Raw genomic sequence first — 11064 nt, 5'->3', positions numbered from 1 at the left:
CATTAAATTTCTTCCTTCAAGGAGAGTTAGGTGGCCATGAAGACTTCGCAAGCCCAGAGGCCCCCAAGTCCACAGCAAGCTGAAGGATCCCAGATGTCTAGTCCACCTGGGGCCTTCTGAGGCATTGACTTTGGGAGCTCCTGGGAAGGAGTGGAGGTCTCACTTCACCCAAGGACTATGGTTTCCGCCCCAGCAGGCCTTGCTTCCTTCCCAGGGTTTTCCTCTATGCCCACCCTCACTTCAACCCTCCCTCACCTCTGCTTAGGAGCTCACATTCTCTACTTCACTGATGTAGCTCTTTCCCAGAGCTTGGGAATTCTTTTTTTTTTTTCCTTTGCAGACAGGGTTTCTCTGTATAGTCCTGGCTGTCCTGGAACTCGCTCTGTAGACCAGGCTGGCCTCGAACTCACAGAGACCCACCTGCCTCTGCCTCCTGAGTGCTGGGATTAAAGACTTGTGCTCTGCCATCACTGCCCAGCTGAGCTTTGGAATCTCTGAGGAGAAAGAGCGTCTTTAAACCCCACAGGAAGGAATCCTGGGGCTTCGTACACCACTTCTCTGAGAATAGAATGCAATTTCCTCCAGCGTCTGTGAGACTGGGTCCCAAGGTTTTATTGTTATTATTTTGATTTTTTTTAAACTTTCATTCATTTATTATTTTTATCTTTTGTTGTGTACGTACGTATGTGGGTACAACAGCACACATACGGAGGTTGGGGGACGCCTTGTGGGAGCTGGTTCTCTCCTTCCTACCATGCAGGCTCAAGGGATCTGACTCTGGTCATCATATGTGACAGCAAGCACCCTCACCCTCTGGGCCACCTCTCAAGCTTAAGGCTGAGTGTTGAGAGCCCATCAGAGGTCGACAAAAGGGGCAGATCTCGGCTGAGCACATTGCTGCACTCTGTAACTTCGCCACTTTGTAGGTAGAGTTAAGTGTCCACGTAGCAAACAAGACCCTGCTCAAGCCGGGCGGTGGTGGCGAACGCCTTTAATCCCAGCACTTGGGAGGCAGAGCCAGGAGGATCTCTGAGTTCGAGGCCAGCCTGGGCTACCAAGTGAGTTCCAGGAAAGATGCAAAGCCACACAGAGAAACCCTGTCTCAAACAAACAAACAAACAAACAAACAAATAACAACAACAAAAAAGACCCTGCCTCAAAATAAACAAAAAGAGCCTAGCATGGTGGGTGGCACCCAGGATCTCCGGAATTAGGAAGCAGACAGGAAGATCATCTTGAGTTCCAAACCAGCAGGAGGGAGAGTATGAGATCCAGTGTCAAAAATAAGCCACATCCCCCAAAGCAGCCAGACCTTTCTTTTTTTCTGTTTCCTAGACCTATACAATGCCCACTCAAACAGGCCAGCCGATCCCCATGGGGTTCCTGCTGTGCCTCAGATTCAGCTCTACCCTGATATAGAAATGTATTATATAGAAATGATAGGATAAAAAGTAGTTATTGCATCTACTCTTAAAAAAAATAGGATAAAAGGGTAGATTATTGAATCTACTCTAAAAAAAAAGGATATAGATATAGAAAGATAGATTATTGAATCTACTTTTAAAAAGCAACTACTAGTTTTAAATTGGATTGGAATTTTGTATGCTGTATACAAATTTTGTATAATGATACAAATGATAAATTTTATTAGAACATTCTGTACATACATTTCTAATCTTGTTCAAGGTATTGTACCTATACAGCTCATTTAACAATGTAATGCAATTTTCTAGTCCTTTAAAGTTATTACCAACTAATTAGGATATAAAGAAATGCAGGTTAGTAGTTAGTCACCTATTACAATCAAACTTGTAGTCATATTAAGTATGTTTTCAAGGTCAAACAGATATATTTTAGATAAACATGTCATCTTCAAACACTTCAGAGATCTACAGAATATGGCATTTAAGATGTTTTAATAACATAGATTCTTTTTTTTTTTTTTATGACTATGAGACATGTCTGCTCCTGGCAGCACCAATCTACTTCAGAGAAGATGATGGGCATCATCCATATGGAGTTTACATTCTTTGTGGCAAAAGTCAGCCACTGGGCAAGAAAGTGCCTTTACCTCAACTGCTGACAGTATGCTGTCCAAAACGGACAAGAAGGAGACAAAAGAAAGGACTGCCGAACTCTGCCAAGACAAGGTAGGACAGCCATTCAGAAAATCCTGCTTCACAGAAAAGTCTGTCAGATATGCTGGGCCTGTTGGCTGAAGATGGATGTCCCCAACATTGCAGAGGAACCTTGGGTGACTATCCAGGCAGCCAGATGTTTCTGTCATTTCTCACATTTTTCACAAGTTGCTTATTTGCACTTCCTGCTTACTTAGGTAATGTTATTTCCTTCTCGGGTCTCTGATAGAGTTGAAGGCTAGATAGTTATAGTTTTCCTTGTTAACAAACTCAGAACAGAAACTCACTACAGAGGTGTAAAGTGTGTAAGTTTAAAGGACATCAAAAGATAGTTTTCGGTTGGTAATACATTAGGATAGAAAGTGAATTAGGGGGGTTGGGATTTAGCTCAGTGGTAGAGTGCTTGCCCAAGGCCCTGGGTTTGGTCCTCAGCTCTGAAAAGAAAGAAAGAAGGTGAATTAGGTACTACACTTTGGGTTCACCAAAATTGGATAAAAAAATAATGGAGTATTTTCTCTGAATTTGTCAAATGCTAATGGACTGGACATTGTTAATGTAATTCTTGACTGTATATATTATATATACTTATTGTACTTATTGTATATCGTTTTTCTTATATTAGTTATAACCTTCTTTTACTATTTTAGACAAAAAAAAAAAAAGGAAATGTGGTGATAGATTGTGCACCCTAATAAAATTTATCCGAAGATCAGAGAGCAGAACAAGCTTAAACATAGAGGCCAGGCAGTGGTGGCACACACCTTTAATCCTAGTACTTGGTGGCAGAGATTTGTCTGGATCTGTGAGTTCAAAGCCACCCTGGACTACATGAGATTGACTCAGTCTAGGAGAGAAAACAGCCAGGCTCACACCTTGAATCCCAGTACTGGGAAGCACACACCTGTAATCCCAGGAAGTAACGGCTGGGCTAAGAAAAGCATATAAGGCGTGAGGAGACAGAAACTAAAGGCTTTTCAGCAGAAGGGTCCCTTTGAGCTGGCGGCTCTTTCAGCTGGAGCCCTTTCAGGCTGAGGCGCTGGTGAGGTCAGAGGTGGTGGCTATGGCTTGTTCTGATACTTTGATCTTTCAGCTGTCACCCCAATATCAGGCTCCAGGTTTTTTATGATAAACCTTCAGAAACTCGTGTTACACTACTCCTATGCTTGTTATAAATTCTAAAAACCCTCTGAAAGATGCTCACAGGCCGCCTCAACCGGGAACCTACCTGACTTCTCCCATGATGCTGTGCTGGAGGTGGAGATGACCTCGGGGAGGTTTAGCGCCCGCCTCCCTCTGCCTTGACACACCCGTTTATCACCCAACAGGAGCACGAGTGTTGCTACCTGCTCCATTCCCACAGAGATCAAGATGGTATCTCCTTTCCCAGCGGGACTTTTCATTTCTGTCCCCGGAGAAAAGTGAGGCCCTTGCGGCTATTAGGCGCCCTCCTCCAGGCCTGCAGAGTTTCCACCGTACCGAAGGCTCCCCCTAGTGGAGACAAGAAAAACCTAGCAGTCTTGGAAGGAGAGGGGGACCCTGGAAATAATACGGCTCAAAGGCTTGGAGACCCCTCTTGAGAGACAGTCCCACTTCCTCGCCCTCAGCCCTCTAGATTGAGGGTGAGCCTAAAAAGGACCCGGGATCCTGTGGTCTCCTTTTCACTCTCCAAGCCTGGCCTACCTTACTACTCCTCCCTGTCTGGTCCCTGGAAAAACTTAGCTGTGCCCTACACCAAAGCCCCTCGAAATGAGAGAGATGGAATCTTGGACAGTCAAGCTGCCAGCAGAGAACGGAGTCCCTGGTTTCTCCCCCATGCAGCCCCCTCCCGGCCACCCCCACCCTCCCTCCCTCCCACCCACCACCTCGCCCTTGGATCTCTTTACTAGAAACTTCTTTTCCTTTGGTCCTTCTTCTAGGCCATCCAAAAGTCAGGCTTGATTTGGAGAGGGGATGGCGTAGGGAGGGAGGAGGGTCGCAGCAGGGCGGGTTTGTGATGGGTCCTCCAGTTTGAGCATGCCCAGCCTCCACCTCTGCCCCACCCCCCAGCCTCGGGGTTCTCGGTTTCGCTCCTCTGCTGGGCTTCCTTCTATGGAGAACTCCTAGGAAGGCCGGTGCCCAGCTGGGACAGGGCGGTGGAGAGGGGCTCCGAGGAGAAAGAGGAGCGGGGAGACTCGGGGAAGGTGGCAGGCTGACTTTCGGGGGCGAGGGCCCGCGTCCCTCCAGCCTCGAGGGGCGTATGCAAAGAATTGCTAATTGCAACTAAACGAGGCCTCGTTGTGGGGGAAGGGGCAGCCCCGGCTGTCAGGGGCTACCGCCTCTTTGAGTGCCCGGGTAAGGCCAGGCCAGCCCGCTCTTCTCATGTAAAGCAGCTTTTTGTCTGGGGGAGCCAGCGCTGGGGCCAGGGGATGAGGAAGGGGCCCAAGCCTTTGGCAAGTTTCTTGTTCCCCAGCAAGGGAGAAGGATGCCGAGGCCTCCTCGGAGTGAGAATGTCCCCTCCTCCTAGTCCCCTCTCAAGCTTTTTATGTGGGGGTTGATGGGGTGCTGCCCAGCAGGAGGGGGTGGGTCTGGGATCCTAGCACCCCCCTTGCTGGGCTGTGGGAAAGAACTGAGCACAAAGAACGGGACTGGCCCAGTGAGTTGGGAGACAGGGCCGCTCTGATGCCGGCACATCCTGAGCTTGGAGCATCTAGCACGGAAGCCCCTTCTCCCCAAAGGCTCTCCTCAGTGGCTGCCCGCATCTTAGCTGGGTGGAACTTTCTCACCCGCTGGTTTGTCCCGTGAGGTGGGGTGGGGACCTGAGGATGTTGGCCCGCTTCCAGCTATCAGAGATGTCTTTGCTCTAAACACAGACTTGAGCTGCTTGTACTTAGTTCCAGATACTAGGAGGAATGGGGCCAGAGGGTCACTTGACCCAGAAGATAGAAGCCTACCTGGGCAGGCAACTTAGTAAGATTCTAGCCTCAAAGGAATAACCACAGCCAGGCGGTGGAGGCGGCCGTCTTTGATCCCAGCACTCGGGAGGCAGAGCCAGGCGGATCTCTGAGAGTTCTAGGCCAGCCTGGTCTACAGAGTCGAGATCCAGGACAAGCACCAAAACTACACGGAGAAACTCTGTCTCCAAAAAACAGAAACAAAAACAAAAACACAAACAAAACAAAACATGATAATGATGCTCTGGTCCCTGGAGCCACATAGCCTTCAATATGACTGATGGATTAATTTTTTTTTTTTTTACTTTGCTTTTTGTTTTTGGAAACAGAGTCTCACTATGTAGCTCTGGGTGGCCTCGAACTCCCGGCGATCTGCCTGCCTTTGCCTCCTGAATGCTGGGATTAAAGGCATGCACCACATCACCTGTCTTTGACAGATTGCTTTTTGTTTTGAGTTAGGATATCACTATGTAACCTCTAACTTGTGATTCTCCTGTCTCAGGCTCCTTGTTAGAGCCCTGGGCCATGCACTTTTAAAGTCGTGGGCAGAGTGGTCCAGTACTCAGGAGACAGAGGGAAGAGGGATCTCTGTGAGTTCCAGGCCAGCCAGGGCTGCACAATGAGAGTCTTCTCAAGATAGAAAGGTTATATCATTTTAAATAGGCTGGCAGGGTAGCTCATTTGGTCAATGCTTGCCTAGCACGCACAAAGCCCTGAGTTTGATCCCCAGCGCCACATATGACCAAGTATAGTGGAGCACGCCTTTAATCTCAGCCTTCAGGAGGTAGAGACAAGTGGATCTCTGTGAGCTCAAAGAGCGAGTTCCAGGCCACGTTGATCTACATAGAGAAACCCTGTCTCAAAACAAAACAAAACAAAAGCCGGGCGGTGGTGGTGCAAGTCTTTAATCCCAGCACTCAAGAGGCAGAGTCAGGTGGATCTCTGAGTTCAGGGCCAGTCTGGTTCACAAAGCAAGTTCCAGGACAGCCAAGTCTGTTATACAGAGAAACCCTGTCTCAAAAAACCAATAGATAGATAGATAGATAGATAGATAGATAGATAGATAGATAGATAGAGACAGATAGATAGATGGACAATAGACAGACAGATAGATAATAGATAAAACAAAGTAAGATTCCCTACTTATCCTACTGCCAATGTGGCCTCAGAGCTCCCATTTTACAGACTAGAGAAACAGAGCCCAGGAGTGAACCAGCCCTGAAGGACAAAGAGTTCAAGGTCTCAGGGAGACTTGGATAAAATCACTGGCGAAGTCATTTGTTTTTCCTGTGAAATGTCCACTGGTTCCCACAAGCAGGGCCCCTTTCCTTCCTCAGTTTTTGTGCTCTGTGGCCTCTCCTTATCACCATATGTCACTCTGTCTGGGCCATTCAGCCAGGTGGAAGATGCTGACTTCCAGCCTGCCAGATACCCAGGGATTCTTGGTCTCAGAGTGTCTTTGGCCAAGGGACTCTGGCTTGGGGCCAGTGCCTTTCTGCTGCTGGACTCACTCCCCACAGGCCCCTAATCCATCTCACCCAGCAGGAAGCCCTTAAGCTGCCTTTTCAATGTCCTTCCCCAGCCTGCTGTGGGCTCAGTGCCTTTCTATACCACCCTTGGCAGGAGCTGTGTTAGACAAGCTGGAGAGAGCTGCCCTTGGAAAGAGGTCATCTTGCCTCAGGCAATTTCCTGCTCCTGGTTGGAAGCCTCTTCTCTCTTGTTCCCTGGTCCTCTCCCGAGGTCACCCTTCTAGGACACTGCCTGGGTATCTCACGGCATGTACTGTCCTGGCTAAATCACGCCGAAGTTCCACATTGTTCAGGTGCCGTAGAGAGGAGGCTCCAGAGGGCAGGATGCTGGGCTCTGGGGAAGTGTGGCGGGCAGGAGTGGCCTTTGGCTCTGTGCCTTCTGTCCTTTTAGGGACCACTCTCCATGTTTCCCGAGTCTTCCAGACTATCCAGAGCCTTCTCGGGCTGTAATGCTGCCCGGCTAGCACCAGGAGAGCTCAGCCCTTGAGAGAACAGAGCCAAGCAGAGAGGAGACAAGGGCTGGGGTACAGGTCAACCCTGGGTTGGATGGAGACTTCCGCAGCCTGGCTCATTCTAGAGTGAGCTTGGCTTTCAAATCCCTAATGCCATGACTCCAGCAAATCGACTTGTAAAGGTTTTGATTTTTGGCTTGAAAAGTATGATTTTTTTTTTTCCAAGCCGTAAGTACTGGCTCACATCTATAATTCCAGGACTTGAGAAAGCCGAGGCAGGAGGATTGCCAAGAACTGGAGGCCAGCCTGGACTATGTGGTAAGTTCCAGGCTAACTGGATCTTAGAGTGAGACCCTGTTTAAAAAAGTATGCTGTGTAGTGTCTCTCTCTCCTCATCTTACTTCCGCACCCTTTCCTCCGGGGTCTGTGTGTGGGGTCTTCCCACCTAGGCCCCCCCTTTCAGCCTTGCCTGGAAGCCTGCAGCCTTGGAGAGGCTGGAGAAGAGTTGGGGAGGCAGCCAAGAGGTCTGTTTGTAGTTCAGATTCTTTTCATTCCAGCCTCAGCAGGCTCTCTAAGGGAAGGGCGGTGATGGGGAGGAGGATCCTTGGCGCACCAGCCTTGGCAAGAAGAAGGATATGTGTTTTCATCAGCTGACCCCCAACCACAGGTAGGACCTGAGGACCTGCCTGTACCGATGGTAGCCAGAGCCCCTGGACCCTCATCTGCCCCTTTAAGGACCCTTTCAATATGGGGACAATGCTCAGGGCTTAGATCTTTTCCTTTGCTTCCTCTGGAGTTCCCCCCTCCCGCCTCCTCCTGGGGATGCTAGGATGCATTTAGAAGGAGAAGAAGCAAAAGAGGCATCGCCTGGAGAGTGACTGGTCCAGGCTCAGCTTCAAAGAAGCCACGTCCTATCCATCAGTGCCCCCAAACTGAAGTCTGCAGAGTTTTACTTTAACCAAGCAGTGGATTTGCCATTCTATCTTGCCACCCCCTAGGCCACAGAATTCCTCCGGGGTTATCAGGGTGACCTGGCCCTGGGGGAAGGCAACCTGAAACCCCAGCCCCCCTTCCCATTTACCTCAGTGCTTAGAAGTCCTTGTACCTGCCCCTCTCCCTGGGAAACATCCCTCTCCCACAGCTTCTTCCTGACGAGGGGACAGAGGAAAAACAAACACGGGCAGGCGCTGGCCGAGTGTCCACCAAGTGAAGCCATCACTTTGTCTGACCTTCTCAACCTCTTGAGGAAGAAGATTAATGTCTCCATTGTATCGTCGTCGTCGTGTGACCGGCCCCAGGAAGGACCACAGGGGCCAATGAGCTTCAGTAGTCTGAATGGGAGGCCCAGGTGGAATGTGAATATTCCATCGGAATTGAAGTTGAGAGAAACTGGAAGGCAGGAAGAAACACTTACGGATGAACTAAGTCATCATTATGTATTAAAGATGGGCTAGAGAATTGGGAGGCTGATCACATTTAGAGTGTGCTTTTATAGGAGAGAATCTAAAGGAATCTAAGTTAGAAGTCTTTTTTTTTTTTGGTTTGGTTTTTGGAGACAGGGTTTCTCTGTGTAGTTTTGGTGCCTGTCCTGGATCTCTCTCTGTAGACCAGGCTGGCCTCTAACTCACAGAGATCCACCTGCCTCTGCCTCTTGAGTGTTGGGATTAAAGGCATGCGCCACCGCTGCCTGGCTGGAAGTCCTTTTCTTACTAAATATTTCTCTTTAAAACCAATTTATGTCACCAGGAGGTGGTGGCATAAGTCTTTAATGCCAGTGCTCAGAAGGCGGAGGAGGCAGAGGCAGGTAGGTAGATCTCTGTGCTGGATCAAAGGCGTGCGCCACCACCCGCATAGGAGAAGCCCTCTTCCTGGTTAGAGAGTCCAAAAGGGGAAGCAAGCCACACATGAGGATACTGGAGAAAAGGAAACCTATGGCGTTGTCCATCATGGGCAGATGTTGAGGAAAGGTCATTATGGGAAGCAGAGGTGCTCTGAGAACGGGCAGGTAAGCCCTAAAGGAGGAAAATCGGGAGGACAAAACGACAAGGCTTGTCCCCTTTAGCCAGACTTAGTGGCATCCACGGCATTCCTACATTTGCTTGTTTTCGTGTGGAGATACTCTTGGCTCTGTCTGTTCATAAGAATAAGGCTCCTCTGGAGTTGGGGTGCCCTTGGGGAGGAGGGATCCGGACTTCAAGGCCAAGATAAGTGTGGTGAATCCAAAAGTCAATTCCAGGGACTTTTGCAGAAGGGATGAAAAGAACCCTCTGATAAGACTCCTGGACAAATGGGTAAAGGGATGAGACCTGTCTTATGATGGTCAGACCATCATTAGGTGCCCTGCGTTGAAGAGTGGCCTTTTCCACAGTCTAGGGTTGTGTCTCTGAGCAGGATGGGAGTCAACGAGGTTGAATAATTCATCTGATCTTTAATTTATTATTATTGTCATTATTGTTATTATTATTATTAAGACAAGGTCTTGGGCTGAAGAGATGACTCAGGGGTTAAGAGCATTGACTGATCTCCCAGAAGTCCTGAGTTCAATTCCCAGCAACCACATGGTGACTCACAACCATCTGTAACGAGATCTGGTGTCCTCTTCTAACATTGTATACATAATAAATAAATCTTTAAAGAAAGAAAGAAAGAAAGAAAAGACAAGGTCTTGCTATTGTCAGGTCTAAATTCTGGTCATCAGACAAAAGTCAGCGTTCTTTAGGAACTTGTGAAGCCAGTTCTCATCCCTGGCAGAAGGGACAAATGGCTATCTTTGGTACCTATTTGTATACCGAAGTATCTGTTAGCTCCCAGGCTCCCTCAGTATCACAAGCACCTGTTGCACACTTCAGAGTCTCCATGTTAGCATCCCGACCCATCCCCTCCACCTTCCCACCCAACCCCTTACCCTAAACTTTTCCAGCCCAGGGGCCTCACTGCCCCCAGCTTCTCGTCTCCTCATAACCCTGCTGTTTGAGCAACCTCTTTCCCCTCTCACTCCTCACACCAGGTCTTTCCTTTGTCTTCCTCTCTCATTCTCCCCCGTCTCTCTCCTCTGATGGTCAAGTCCAGTCTACCGGCCACGTTCAGTCTACACTTTCTCTGTTGACTCCGGATTCTTCCAGATGCCTCTTGTTCTCTTAGAATAAAAACCTTCTCTTCAGCCATACCTTGGTGTGGTTATGTCATCCGTTATACCCTGACTGGCTTGGAGCTCCCTATGCAGATCAGTCTGGCCTTAAACTTATAGAGATCTGCCATTGTGCCTGGCTTCATTTCTTATATAGTAGGATGTCATTAGTGGAGACTAGAGAGATGGCTCAGTGGTTAAGAGCACTTGCTGCACTTGCAGAGGACATGGGTTTGAGTCCTGGCAACCACATCAGGTGGCACACAACCATCTGTAACTCTGTTTCCAGGGAATCTGGCAACTTTTTCTGGCTTCCGTGGTACCTGCACTACATGCATATATACAAACCCAGAGACACAGACCCATACACATAAATTATTGTTTTATTTTTTTTTTTTTGGTTTTTTGATATAGGATTTCTCTATTTAACAGCCCTGGCTGCTCTGGCACTCACTCTGTAGACCATGCTGGCCTCAAACTCACAGAGATCCACCTGCCTCTGCCTTCCGAGCTCTGGGATTAAAGGCATGTGCCACAACTGCCTGGCCATAAATTGTTTTTAAAGAGAAATATTTAGTAAGAAAAGGACTTCCCACCGAGTGGTGGTGGCGCATGCCTTTAATCCCAGCACTCAGGAGGCAGAGGCAGGTGATCTCTGTGAGTTCGAGGCCAGCCTGGGCTACAGAGTGAGTTCTAGGAAAGGTGCAAAACTACACAGAGAAACCCTGTCTCAAAAAACAAAACAAAAAAACCCAAACAAAAATAAATCATTACTCCCTCTTCCTTCCCCTCCAGACACCGTGGAGATTCAGCTGAATTCTTGGGGCAGTTGGTAGCTCTTGTGTCATTGAGGCCTTGAAGGCTGGTCCATTATTCCTTTGGATGCTC

The 11064-nt window shown here is 48.6% G+C and overlaps 1 long non-coding RNA gene across 1 annotated transcript; it reads right to left on the bottom strand.

The window, feature by feature from the left end:
• Positions 1 to 2532: 2532 nt before the first annotated feature.
• On the bottom strand, positions 2533 to 4362 carry LOC114702189. The gene is made up of 3 exons (XR_003735939.2): positions 4022 to 4362; positions 3364 to 3626; positions 2533 to 2572 (listed from the first exon to the last, which is right to left on the bottom strand). It is a non-coding gene; the product is annotated as an uncharacterized LOC114702189 (long non-coding RNA).
• Between the last annotated feature and the right edge of the window lie 6702 nt (positions 4363 to 11064).

This window comes from Peromyscus leucopus, chromosome 8b, assembly GCF_004664715.2.
Source record: "Peromyscus leucopus breed LL Stock chromosome 8b, UCI_PerLeu_2.1, whole genome shotgun sequence".
Taxonomy (NCBI): domain Eukaryota; kingdom Metazoa; phylum Chordata; class Mammalia; order Rodentia; family Cricetidae; genus Peromyscus; species Peromyscus leucopus.
This window is presented reverse-complemented; position numbering and strand designations above follow the sequence as displayed.